Source organism: Haemaphysalis longicornis, unplaced genomic scaffold (genome assembly GCF_048455015.1).
Source record: "Haemaphysalis longicornis isolate Haplotype H1 unplaced genomic scaffold, Haemaphysalis longicornis Haplotype H1 scaffold_7, whole genome shotgun sequence".
Taxonomy (NCBI): domain Eukaryota; kingdom Metazoa; phylum Arthropoda; class Arachnida; order Ixodida; family Ixodidae; genus Haemaphysalis; species Haemaphysalis longicornis.
The window spans coordinates 174,119,559-174,132,545 of record NW_027526422.1 but is presented as its reverse complement, the minus strand read 5'-3'; positions in this window follow the sequence as shown (position 1 = coordinate 174,132,545).

Sequence of the window (12,987 nt, the reverse complement as noted above, 5' to 3'; positions counted from 1 at the left end):
ACGGGAACTGGAGGGTGGGTACAGGGTACGTGATAGGCGTTGGGCGTGTAATTGGTAACGGCGGGAAGCGCGGTGTTGGGTACGAACCGTCGGCGGGTGGTACAAGGTTGGCCAGGACATGGGCGGACCCGGGAAAGGTACTCGGGTGAGCGCGTTTGCTAAGGCGTTTTCGCACATGCCAGCGTGGCCAGGAACCCAAACCAGTGTGAAGCGGGGCCGAGGATTCGATGCAAGTATCGGAGTGACGACATCAGTAGTGTGTGGGTGAGTCTCATGGTGAGCGAAATTATGAAGGGCTGACTAACAGTCGGATAATATATATACTGGCGTGCTGGTAAGAACAGTAAGAGTAGCGTGCTCTATTGCAAGGGCAATGGCGTATTCTTCGAGAGAGGTCTAACCCGGTGGGGAAAGAAAGGAAAGCGTGGCAGTGTCTAAAGGAGGGAGTTGGAGAAATGAAGCCGTGCCCGTTGAGTTTGAGGGGATGTCGCTGGCGTCAGTAAAGTAAACGATGGAACCATGGGAGAGTAGAAAAATAATTCGTATGGAGAGGGCCTGAACACGCAGTGCACGACGAGCAGGGTGTCGATCAGGGTTCATGTTGCGGGGCAAAGGCTCAACCCGTAAATTGGTAAAAGTCGCCCAAGGAGGGTGTTCCGGTGGTATGGGGGGCAGTTGCGAAGTGGGGTAGTTAAGTGTATTGAGAATGGCACGACCTTGGGCAGAAGTCTGCAGGCGTTCGAGTTGGGCCTGGCGATGGCACGCAATGCGTTCTTCAAGAGTATTATATATCCCTAGTTCCAGAAGGGTGGCGCTGGGGGCGTAGGAGGGTACTCCCACAGCGATGCGGTAAAGTGTGCGGAGGGAGGCTTCGAGGGATGAGAGCTGAGATGGCGAGGGTTGCAAATACGGAATTGTTTATAGTATACGGGACATAACAAAAGCATCGATGATGCGGAGCAGGTGATGCTCGTGCAGTCCAGCTCTTCGGTTGGCGACCCGGCGGATGAGATGAATAGCTGAGTGATCTGATTGTGAAGTGTGCGCAGAGTCGGTACAGAGCTGCCCGCATAATGTAAGGTGAGACCGAGAATCCGAAGGGTGTCAACATGCGGTATAAGGCTGCCAAAAATTTGTACCTGAGGAAGAAGGCGGTCCGGTGCTACTCCACGCTTGTTACTGACTACGAGTAGAGCGGATTTTGAAGGCGAAATAGAGGGGCCGACCGACGTGACATAGGCTTGAATGACATCACACGCTTGCTGAAGAGTGTCCTCCAGTTGGCCGGGACTGCCCTTGGTGGACCAGAGCGTGATGTCATCCGCGTATATAGAGTAGGAGAGAAGGGGGATGGCATATAATAGTGGAGGAAGGGAAGGTAAAGCGATGTTAAAAAGGGTGGGTGACAGGATGGAGCCTTGGGGGGTACCAGCTGATAGATAGAACGGGGGGGGAAGTAGAGCCAGGGATAGAGAAAGAAGCGGTACGGTTAGAGAGGAACGAACGGATGTAGGTATACATGCGAGATCCGTAGTTAGTTTTGGCTAAGTTAGCGAGAATGGCAGTGTGCTGAACATTATCGAAGGCCTTATGAATGTCGAGAGCAAGGATGCCACGGAGCTGAGAGGAGCTACGACAGCCGTAGACGTCATGGGAAATACGGAGGAGGGTATTCTGAGTGGATATGTAGTGGCGGAATCTAGTTTGGGTGAAAGGGAGGGCAGAGTTGTGAGAAAGGTGCCATTCAAGGCGCGTCAATGCCATACGCTCAAGCAATTTACCAACACAAGACGTAAGCGAGATAGGGCGAAGATTTGGAAGAGTGTGTGGTTTGCCTGGTTTCGGGATCAAAATAATTTTGGAATGTAAGCCAGGAGTTATGAAAGTGCGCTGTCGGGAAGGCTGCGGAGTAGTTTATAAGTTATTCGATCTTCCCCTGGCGTCGTATTGCGACGAAGGGTGTTGAGCGCCCGGTGCAGTTCTGTTACTGTAAAAGGCTGGTCAAGGGGGGACGGCGGGAAGTATCGGCGTGGAAGCGCAGAAGCAGGAATGTGTGTACTAGTAGGGTACATGAGTAAGCGAAGGTCCTCTGCTAGTGTGTTATGATGTTGCTTTGTCGAGAGGAGGATGCGGGGAACAGGGTGGACCGGTGAGGAAGGTTGAATGAGCGAGCGGAGGAGGGACCAAGCCCGTTTGGTGTTTATTGCTGGATTGAGAGAGTCACAGAAATTCCACCAGTTCGAGCGAGCTAATTGATCCGCGTAGGTCTGGGCTTCTTGTGTGAGGATGTTATTTCGACGGCGCAGGCGACGGGTGGCTTTGTTCCGGCGCCAGCGGCGAATGAGTGAGCGGCGCGCGTCCCAAGGGTGCACGAGATGTGGGTCTGTGGAAGGGGCATCGGCTGTCGGGGCGACATATTTCGTGTGCCGATCATGATTGCGCATGAGAGCACGAAGCCAAGCGTCAGGATTAGATGGGTCAATGGTGGGGAGATCCGACAGGCGGAAACAATGTCAGTCGGTGAGAGCCACGCGTGATCCCGGACGAGGTTGGGTCTGCATGAACGCAAACGGATTTCAATAATGGAATGGTCGCTTCCGAGCCTTTCGTGTAGGTGTGACCACGAAGGGCTGCCTGTGCCCTGGAAGAACGACAAGTCTGGGGAGGTGTCGCGTTCGACTGAGTTGCCGAGGCGGGTTGGGAAGGCGGGATCATTCAGGAGACAAAAACGGCCCTGACTGATTGCAGTGGCCAAAGTTCGGCCCGTTGGGCTGGCCTTAGTCTACGCCCAAAGGGGGTGTGGGCAATTGAAGTCCCCAACACCAGCGTAACCTGACCCTTGGGAGGGGAGCGGGCAAAATAGGGTGAAAGAGAGGGTAGTGGTTTGTTTGGGCGATGATAGACGTTGATTATTTTGATGGTAAGAGCCGAATTGGGATCTGGTTTAATGAGGATGCCATGGGCATGGAAATGTGGGGTAGTGTAGGAAGTGAGGTCTACGGGGGTGTAGATGAGGCTTTTTGTAATAAGGGTGATGAGACTGAGGGTGGTGGGATTGTCAGCAATGCCTGTGTGATAGGTATCGTAGCCAGGAATTTGGGGGAGGTAGAAAGCTTCTTGAAGAAGAATCAAGTCCGGCTGAGGCGTTTGTGATGAAAGGAGAGTTTTGAGAGAGGAGAGTTTGCGACGGAGACCTCGACAGTTCCACTGCCATATAATTGGAGGATGAGACAGCATTTTAATTGATCTTCGGTGTCCGAGGTGAAGCTAACATCTCGGGAGAATGGTGGAGGGGGGCTTTTCTTGCTGGGTGGGGCCCTTTTTCGATGGGGCCGATGGTCAAGGGCCTCCTCGATGGTGGCGAGGCGGCGATCGAAATGCGAGAAAAGATTGACCATGAGGGCATAAAGCTCAGGGATTGTTTGGGGAGCGGTGGGTGGGAGCGGTAGGGTAGGAGAGGTGGAAGTACCAGGCGGGGCGAGAGCGTTACGATAGGTGAGGGATGACGTTATTGGCGTGGCAGGAGGATGTGCAGGGTCAGTAGGTGCCCCGACGGAAGGCTGCTGGCTCACCTCCCCCTGTTGTGCTTGAGTATGGCCTGGCAGGCGAAGTCGAACATGTTGGGATGTGGTGACGCGGCAATGAGATGATGGAGACCGGTTTTGGCGGTGGAACCGGGAGGCGTGTCGCTGCTGCGACTGGGGCCGTTGTCGATGTCGGGATTGGGAGCGTTGTCGTCTTCGGGACGAAGATCGGTAACGCCGGTCTTGAGGATCTGAGATGGCCATGTCGAGGGCAGGTCTCTGGGAGCGGCGGTTAGCCAAGCGACGTTGGTAGGCGCGACGTGCCGATTGTGCGTCGGCATCCATGCGTGTAGGACACTTGGGCGAAGTGCTGGCGTGAGCTCCCTGGCCGAGGTGGCACTTTGGAACGCAGTCGTGTTCCTGATCCGCTGCCAGGCCGGTGATATCCCGGGAGCAGGTTGGGCACAGCACGGTTGATGGAGGCAAGGGACAGACCTCCACTCGGTGGCCGATGTTATGGCAGCGGGAGCAGAACTGGGCTTTTGGTTTTTGAGGGTAGCACCTGAATTCAGTGTGATGGTAAATCACGTATCGTGGGATGGTGGAGGCCGCGAATGTAATTAGGGCAGTTTCAGTGCGGCCCATCATGCGTGCTGAGATGATGGAAGCACCCGTGCTGATCAGGTTGGCTGCGAGTTCTTCAGGCGGGGTGTTAGCTTGCACGCCATGGATCACTCCGCGGCAAGAGTCTGTGGGAGCAGCAAGGTACGCGCGGAGGGGAACGTCGGTGTCTTGAATGCGTAGGGATTGGAGTCCACGAAGCTTGGTGAGCGCTGACATTCCAAATGTGGAGACAGATATTATGTGTTTGTCCGGTTGTGGTTGCAGAAGGGTATCTTGAAGCTCGCTACGTGTTAGGTGGACAGCCGCTGCGATGGCCTGGCTCATTGCGATTGGTTTGCATGCTTTCAGAGATAGATTGGATGGTCTGAACACAACAGTCTGTAGTTCTGCGCTGCGTCGACGAGATCGATACACCGTTCTCCAGCGCTCGGTATCATCTGGGGTAGGCATCGTCATCGGAGGATCGGCGGCAAGCGGGCAAAGCCGGTGCAGAGGCAGTGTTAGGCCTAGCGCCGGCAAGCACTGTGACCCGCCACCTTCATGGTGACGAAACACGGGCTCTCCGAGTGTTGACACTTGTGCGCGTGGTGACCAGGTGCTTCTAACGATGACGGAACACGCAGTCGTGGCCGTAGGTTTGATGCAGCATGTGCGGAGAGATAAAATTCTGAGACGGTTCAGGCAGACCAAGCGATCGGATCTTCGTCGTCGGGACGATACGTTCTTGAAGAGGGGGTAATGCCGCAATCATCGGTATTCATTGACACGGCGCACGGCCAACCCCCACTATCACCTATTTTTGAGCTCCGCCTCGTCATCATCATCAGTCTACCACGGGAATCATCATCGACTGACGGCCAGAGGAATGACATAGTTCAGTCTCGGCAGGCACGTGGCCGCTTCATTAGGACTTATTGAGTTCATGGCATTAAAGCCCACTCCACCAAACGTAAACCACCAAGATTCATCGCCTTATCGGTAACAATATTACGGTGGATTTATCAGCCCTTTCAAACTGGTTCTTTCGTAACAAATTAACTATTAATACCGATAAATCCAAACGTGTAATTTTCAATAAAGATAAAAAACTCCATTTTGACATATTTAGTAAGTTATAAAAATCGTATAACTAAAAACGTGTTTCCTAATAAATACTTAGTTATTTTTATGAACACCTGTATTGGAGGGGAAAAAATTGATAGCGTACGTAGGAAACTTGCCTTGATTGCTTCACCCTAAGGAAGGGCTGTGAAGTTTTTCTAATTGGCGCATTTATGTGCAGTATTTGGTGCATTACTTGGTGCAGTACTTCCCCGGCGCCTATACTTGTCACTATTACATACACGTCACTGTAACAATAGGTGTGGGGTGTTATATGCGAGCTATTTAAATAATCTTCAGCGACTGTAAGACTAGTGTTATGAATAATAAAATACTGCAGCTGTCACCGCGCAAGTAGCGCATTACTCGACGAACTTCGAGTACTCTCCTTCACATCTTTTCTTGTCTACAAAATGGCCCTTTTTATAAACAGCATAGTACCTTCCAATGCTTCTCTTCCCTGCCCTTAACCTTGTTTTGATTACCGGCTCCTACTACCGGACAGCCTACAAACGAAAATTTCAACATTCCTGTTTGTAAAAGTTTAATGGTGAACGGTTGATTGTGTTTAGTGTGGCGAAGGTATGGGGTGTGGAATCATTAAATCTGACAAGAGAACGTGTTGCTGGGCGTGTTGGTTGAGGTCTTCAAACATTCGGAGTGGCGCAAATACAGAACACACAAGAAAGAAGATACGGACAGGCGCTGTCGGTGTCTTCTGTCTTGTGTGTTGTGTATTCGCGCTACTCAGTATGTTTGCATTAAAACTGAACTTGCTAGAAATTTCGAATTGACATGTAAAATATTTACTTGTATAATAAAAATGCTTAGTTATCTGTAGTTACATAATTGTTATAATTTGCTTTTTCCCTATTGGCCTTGTTTTGTAATACGTTAATGATTTCTTTAGGTTGGCCGGACACTAGCCTTTGGCTATTGGCCCAAATAATTGTGATAATTCCCAGAGCATAAAGTTACCTTATAAACTGAAATTTCGCACTTCATCATTAAGCTTAGCTCTTCACCTCCTTACTAAGTATGTTTAAAATGTGTGCTTCTTTTTTCAGTTTTATCCAAATTCTCCATCCGGTATCTCGAGTGTGTGATCTGATTTTCGTGCTCAACCATCACTACCGACACCAGAGAGGCTGTGGTTGGCATCGACCATTTTTAGCACCGTGAGTGGTAAGAAAAAAGGGTTTTGTGTAAGAAACGGTGTGTGTGTTGTTGCATATGCCAAATACATATGTCGACAACAGTCTTGTATTGCTCCGATGGCTGGTTCTTAACACTCAAAGTAGTTACGGGTAGTAAGAATAGGAAATAAGGGTACTTTGTGTGGATGACACATAGCATGGGCTCTAAAAGAAGTTGGAACGCATTGCCAAAGCGCTTCCGAAAAGTTGCACTGAAACGAAAGGAGAGCAATAATACGCATTGGCAGTGGAAGAAAACCGCAATTTAGAGAAGTTGACCTCAGAAGAAAAAAACGCCCTACATCCATAGAGATGTTTATGCAGCAAACGAATACAAGGCCAGAGTTCCGTTCGACACAATTGTTTCAGTTCGAAACTCGTAGGAGTTTCTGCCCTCTGCCTTCATAGAAAAAAATGCTGGCGTCATTGATAGCAAATGGCCAATTCATTTTACAAATTCTGGTGATTTCCACGATGTTTTGATCTTAACTAAGAGGACTACACCTGCTTCAGCGCCGACATACAATACTTGTAACACTCTCTGCAGTGTGGGGCTTGCCTGGGGCGTGTGAGCGATTGCGTAAAAAATGACAGTGATAAAGTCGCATTCTGTAATATTGTCACGATGCCGAATACCACGCCGTTGTCTTCAAGGAAAACAAGTTTATGGGAGCGAACTCGTGCTACCCTAACAACTCAAAGAGTACACAGGCGACGAAGCAGCAGTCAGCCTAGTGACGTACGCAAGTGAGCGTCGGCGATCAGAATTCCGCGGCGTTTGATCTGCAGGCTTTTATCTTTCGGCGCGAGTGTTTCTCGAAACGTCGATTTACATCTAGAACGTTGTAGATCAAAGAAGATTATTCGAGGCTAGTGACGTTAGGGGCAACGCTCTCTGTATCAGAATAAAATAGAGATAACCTGTGCGGCATCAAAATAATGAAACATGCGCTTCGCTTGGGACCTGGATAACATAGCCGGGCGTGGCCCGGTAGTAAAAACAAAACATAAAAAAAAACAGAATGCCATGTTCGCGGCATTACTCCCTCTCTAAGAGACCATGGAACCGATTTTCTAAATAAACGACAGTCTGAGCAGACAAGAACAACAAAAAAAACCATCATCTTACGCAGTACTACGTTTGAGGCGAACCACGTGGATAGGCCGCGTGCGTCGTTGTGATGGGCCGGAATCACCATCCGGGACCACCTCGTAGGTAAGTTGACCAACATGTCGTAGAATGTGGTAGGGTCCGAAACACCGTCGGAGAAGCTTCTCACTGCGTCCGCGGCATCGTATGGGAGTCTAACACCACACACGATCACCAAGGTGGTACTCGCCCTCTCGGCGTAGGAGATTGTAGCGTCTGGCATCCACCAGCTGCTGGTCCGTTATACGAACTCGAGCGAGCTGGCGGGCCTCCTCCGCAAGTTGAAAGTATCCTAGGACGTCGGCTTTGAGGTAGTCGTTTTCTACGTGCGGAAGCATGGCGTCGAGCATTGTACTCGGCCATCTTCTGTAGGCAAGCTCGAACGCTGTCATGCGCGTAGTTTCCTGAATAGCAGTGTCGTACGCAACTGTGACATACGAGAGGACTTCGTCCCAAGTCTTATGTTCAACGTCAACGTACGTAGACAGCATATTCGCGATCGTCTTGTTTACGCGTTCCGCATGTTCGTTCGTTTGGGGGTGGTACGTGGTAGTTCTTCGGTGATCCGTCTTGCGGTAGCGTAAGATTCCTAAGTCTTGCTGTAGCGTAAGAGGCAGCACAACCTGGTTCAAGAACTTCGCGACTTCTTTGCAGTCCCCTCGGAAGAGCGGCCGTTTCGGCGTAGCGCGTCATGTAGTCTGTCGCTACGACAATCCACTTGTTCTCGGACCGTGACATAGAAAACGGGCCGAGAAGGTCCATTCAAATCTGTTGGAAGGGACGCGATGAGACTGCGATTGGCTTCAGAAGTCCGGCGGGTCTTGTCGGGGGCGTTTTTAGACGGTGGCAGTCATGGCAGCTCCAGACGTAGTGGGTGACGTCTGAGGTGAAGCGGGGCCAGTAGTACCTCATTTTGATTTTTCCCATAGTGCGAGCTGTGTGGAGATGACCGGAAGACGGGTCGTCTTGGCACGCATCCGAAATTTCGTCACGAAGGTCCGGGGGGGTGATAACAAGGTAATTGGTTCTTGTTCCGGTGCTGAAATTCTTCACGATGACGGAGTTTTTCAGGCTAAATGTTGGTAAGTTGCGTTTGAACGCTTTAGGCACGGCGACGTTGCGTCCTTCGAGGTAGTCGATCATGACGCGTAAGTTGGAGTCGGCACTCTGCTGGGAGGCAAGGACACCCTCCATCACTACTCCGCACAATGCGCTGTCTTCATCGGAGTATTGTGGTGGTGGGTCGACGGGGGCGCGGGACAGGCGGTCGGCGTCTGAGTGTTTCCTGCCGGATTTAGAGACGATTGTAACGTCAAAATCTTGCGGGCGCAAGCTCCACCGTCCAAGACGGCCAGAGGGGTCCTTGAAATTGGCGAGCCAACACAGCGCGTGGTGGTATGTCGCGACCTTGAACGGTCTACCATATACGTAAGGGGCGAAATTTTCAAATCGTCCATATAAATGGAGGCACTCTTTCTTGGAGGCTGAGTACTTTTTCCCCTCCTTCGACAGACCACGGCTCGCATAGGCGATTACTTTCTCGCAACCGCGTTGCTTTTGGACGAGGACGGCAAAGAAAGCCTACATCAATGGCATCCGTGTGCCTTTCCAATTCGGCGTTTTCGTCGAAATTAGCGAGCACGGGCGGGTTTTGCAGGCGTTGTTGCAGCTCGCAGAATGCGTTTTCTTGGACATTTTACCAGCTGAAAGGGGTGCTATCTTTCGTCAAGCGCGTGAGTGGCTCTGCAATGCGTGCGACGTTTGCGAGGAAGCGCCTCTAGTATGCACACAGGTCGATGAATCTTCGCACGCCCTTTTTGTCTTTGGGTCTCGGGAAGTTCGCTATGGCCGAAGTTTATGCCGGGTCAGGCAGGACTCCTCCGACGTTGACGACGTGGCCCAAACACGTGAGCTCCTGGTACGCGAAACGGCACTTTTCAGGCTTCAGCGTTAACCCCGACGTACGAATGGCCTCAAGTACCTACTACTACCTTGCAAGGTGTTCGTCCAAATTTAAGGCGAATACGACAACGTTGTCGAGGTATACGAGACAGGAGTGCCACTTCAGGCCAGCTAACACGGTGTCCATGACTCTTGAAAGGTTGTTGGTGCCGTGCACAGCCCTAACAGCATCACCTTGAACCCAGAAAGGGCGTCCGGGGTTATGAATGTAGTCTTCTCTCGGTCTCTCTCGTCCACTTCTATTTGCCAGTAGCCTGTCTTTAGATCCATCGATGAGAAGTACTTCGCTTGGCAGAGGTTGTCAAGGGCGTTGTTGATTCCGGGCATTGGTACACATCTTTTTGGGTGATTTTGTTCAGTCGCAGGTAGTCAACACAAAACTTTAATGTGCCATCTTTTTTCTTCACCAGTACAAACGGCGCAGCCCAGGGGCGTTTCGATGGCTGTATAATGCCGTCGCTGAGCTTGTCTTCCACTTGTGTCCGGATGGCTTCCCGCTCGTCGGAAGACACGCGGTACGGTGACAGTCATGTGGATCGGGCTCCACCTTTCGTTATTATTCCATGCTTCGCTAGCGGCGTCTGACGCAATTTTTAGTTATATGAAAAACACTCGCTGTAGCGACGCAGCAAATTCCATACCTTGTTCCGTTTTTCTTGGGGTAGCGCCGGGTTCTCGTCGAAGTGATGCGGAAGCTTGAAAGTATCTTCAGATGCACGGTAAAAGTCGGCGACGGCGATCACTTCACTTACTTCTTGCGTTTCTTCGAGGAACGCAATTGCAGATCTGTTGTTTAAATGCTGGTACTTCTCGGTGAAAGTAGTGACCAGAAAGTCGTATCGGCGTTGCTTAAATCGCGCAATGCCTCTTGCGATGGAGACACCGCAGTCGAGAAGCAATCTTTGGTCACTCTCTACGATTTCGTCGACGTCCGGAGAAATCTTCACAGTAGACCGTGATCATCAAGCTTGCGTGAGGTGGCAGGGTGGCATGATCATCCGCGATCCTTACAGCAGCACGATGTTCGGGGTTCCTTTCCGGCGTCATGGAGTGATCGAGGGAAAACGTTATCAACTTTGTCTGCAGATCGATTATTGCACCGCTTTCCGCCAAGAAGTCCATTCCAAGAATTACGTCACGGTAGCAGTAAGGCAAAATTACGAATGCAGCAAGGTACGTCGTGCCGTCTATGGTGACGTGTGATGTGCTCGTTCCACCTGGCGTTACGAGATGGCCTCCTTCGGTGCGTATGTACGGACCGTTCGATTTGGTCGTAACCTTCTTCAGCTTACTAGTAAGTCATCCGCTCATCACCGAGTAGCCGGCTCCCATGTATACGAGCGCGACTACATCAAAGCCGTCGGTGGACAACTGGACATTAGACGCCGCCTTCCTCGAGTTCCGGGTGCGTCGGGGTGTCGTATCTCGGCTTGTGCGTCTTGGCGGTTGGGCACTACGCGTCGACGTTATCGTAGTTTTCTCAGCGGCAGGCTTGGTCATATCGGGTACGCGTCGCGCTGTGTCGTTGTCGTCGTGTTCGTTAGTCACGTCCGGGTTATATCGGGTCCTCGGGCTGAGGGCATGTCTTGAATCATGGTCTTCGGTGAGTCGTTGCATCGCTGCAGAGTTTTCATTTTTCCGCCGTTTTGAAACTTCACCTCCAGACGTTGCTGCTTTTAGTTTCCGCTACGTGGGCTTGAGGAACTTCCACGCGTTAAGTCTGCATTGTTTCGACGGCTTGGCGATCGGTATGGGTAGGGTGACAGGGACCGGTTGAAGCGCGCTGGACCTCGGTTGGCGTTGGACAGGTAATCGTCGATTTCCGTAGGGCGCTGGCCGGGCCGGGGGCGTGGTGCGTCGACGGAGAACCCTCGCAAACAGAGCCTCTTGTAGGGGCAGCGACGGTGGATGTGGTCGGCCTCTCCGCAGTGGTAGCATAGCGGATGATTATCTGGCGTTCGCCACACGTCGGTCTTATTTGGGGCGCTGGTTTGCACCGCAGGGGGTCGGGCTGGCGACAGGGGATGACGTTATGGAGCTTCGGGACGATAGGGTGCAGGCGGGCGAGGTCGACGGTCAGCAGCCGCGTAGGCCATAGCTTGCGGCTCACGGGGTGCTTTTGGCGTCGTTGAAGTTCCGAGCGCTAGCTGCACTTCTTCCCTAATCACGTCGGTAAGGGAAGCGACTTGGGGTTGTAGCGGCGTTAGAAAACATTTCCGCAGCTCTTCTGTGACTAGTATCTGGATAGCTTCGCGTAGGCTTTCGGCCGGAATCCGCGTGCTGTCGAAATAGTTCGCATTGGTCGTGCTAACAAAGTTTCGATCATACTGCTTACAATGCATTTCTAGGGGCTTTTCAATTGTGCTGGCTTCGGTCACCAATTCGGCGACGGTTCTGGGTAGCTCGCGGACAAGTCCAGCAAACAACGTATGGGTACGAGCTAGTTGGTATTTCATCTAAACACCGTAGAGCGCAGTATGCAAGACAAAGGACGAAGGGACGTCCTTTGTCTTACATACAGCGCTCTACGGTGTTTAGATCCAGCAAACACTTCCCCCTTCACACCGCCAATCAAGAAGCGTAACTTCTTTTCTTCTGCCATGCAAGGGTCAACAGGCCTGAAAAGCCTCTTCATCTCCTCAACGAACACAACAATGCTTTCGTTAGGGTGTTGTGTCCGTGTCTGCAGCAATACTTCGGTCCGTTTTTTTCGCACTGCAGTGGCGAACGTCGCTAAAAATTGCGTTGTGAAATCGTTCCAAAACTCAAGGGAGTTCTTATGGTTTTCGAAGCAGATCTGTGCTGAATCATCAAGGTAGAAGAACACTTGCCTCATTGTCTCCGCGTCATCCCATCGGTTAAACAGCCTGACCCGTTCGACTTGGTCCAACGAGTCTACCGGATCCTGGGACGGTCACCCATGGAATGATAGCGGCTCCCTGGGTTTCTGATGGACGAGGGCAGGATTGGTAGCGCAGTTTATGGTATCATGGTGCCTGTGTTGACCATGGTGGTTTTCAAGTCTTCTTTCTTCACTTTATCAGGAAATAGTCCAAACTTTGGCTTAGGACCTTGCTGTCGACGGCTGACACGAGTTGGGCTGGATTGGCGGCTTTCAGATGTTGTTGGGAAAATAAAGGGTGGGTACCCAGCACTTCTACCAGATGTCACGATGCCAAAACGACGCAGTTGTCTTCAAGGAAAACAAGTTTGTTGGAGCTAACTTGTGCTCCCCTAACAACTCAAAGAATACACAGGCGGCGAAGCACCAGTCAGCCGAGTGACGTATGTACGTTCGGTGCGAGTGTTTCTCGAACCATCGATTTACATCTAGAACGTTGTAGATCAAAGAGCGTGATTCGAGGCTAGTGACGTTAGGACAAAACGCTCTCCGTATCAGAATGAGACAACCCGTGCGGCATCAAAATAA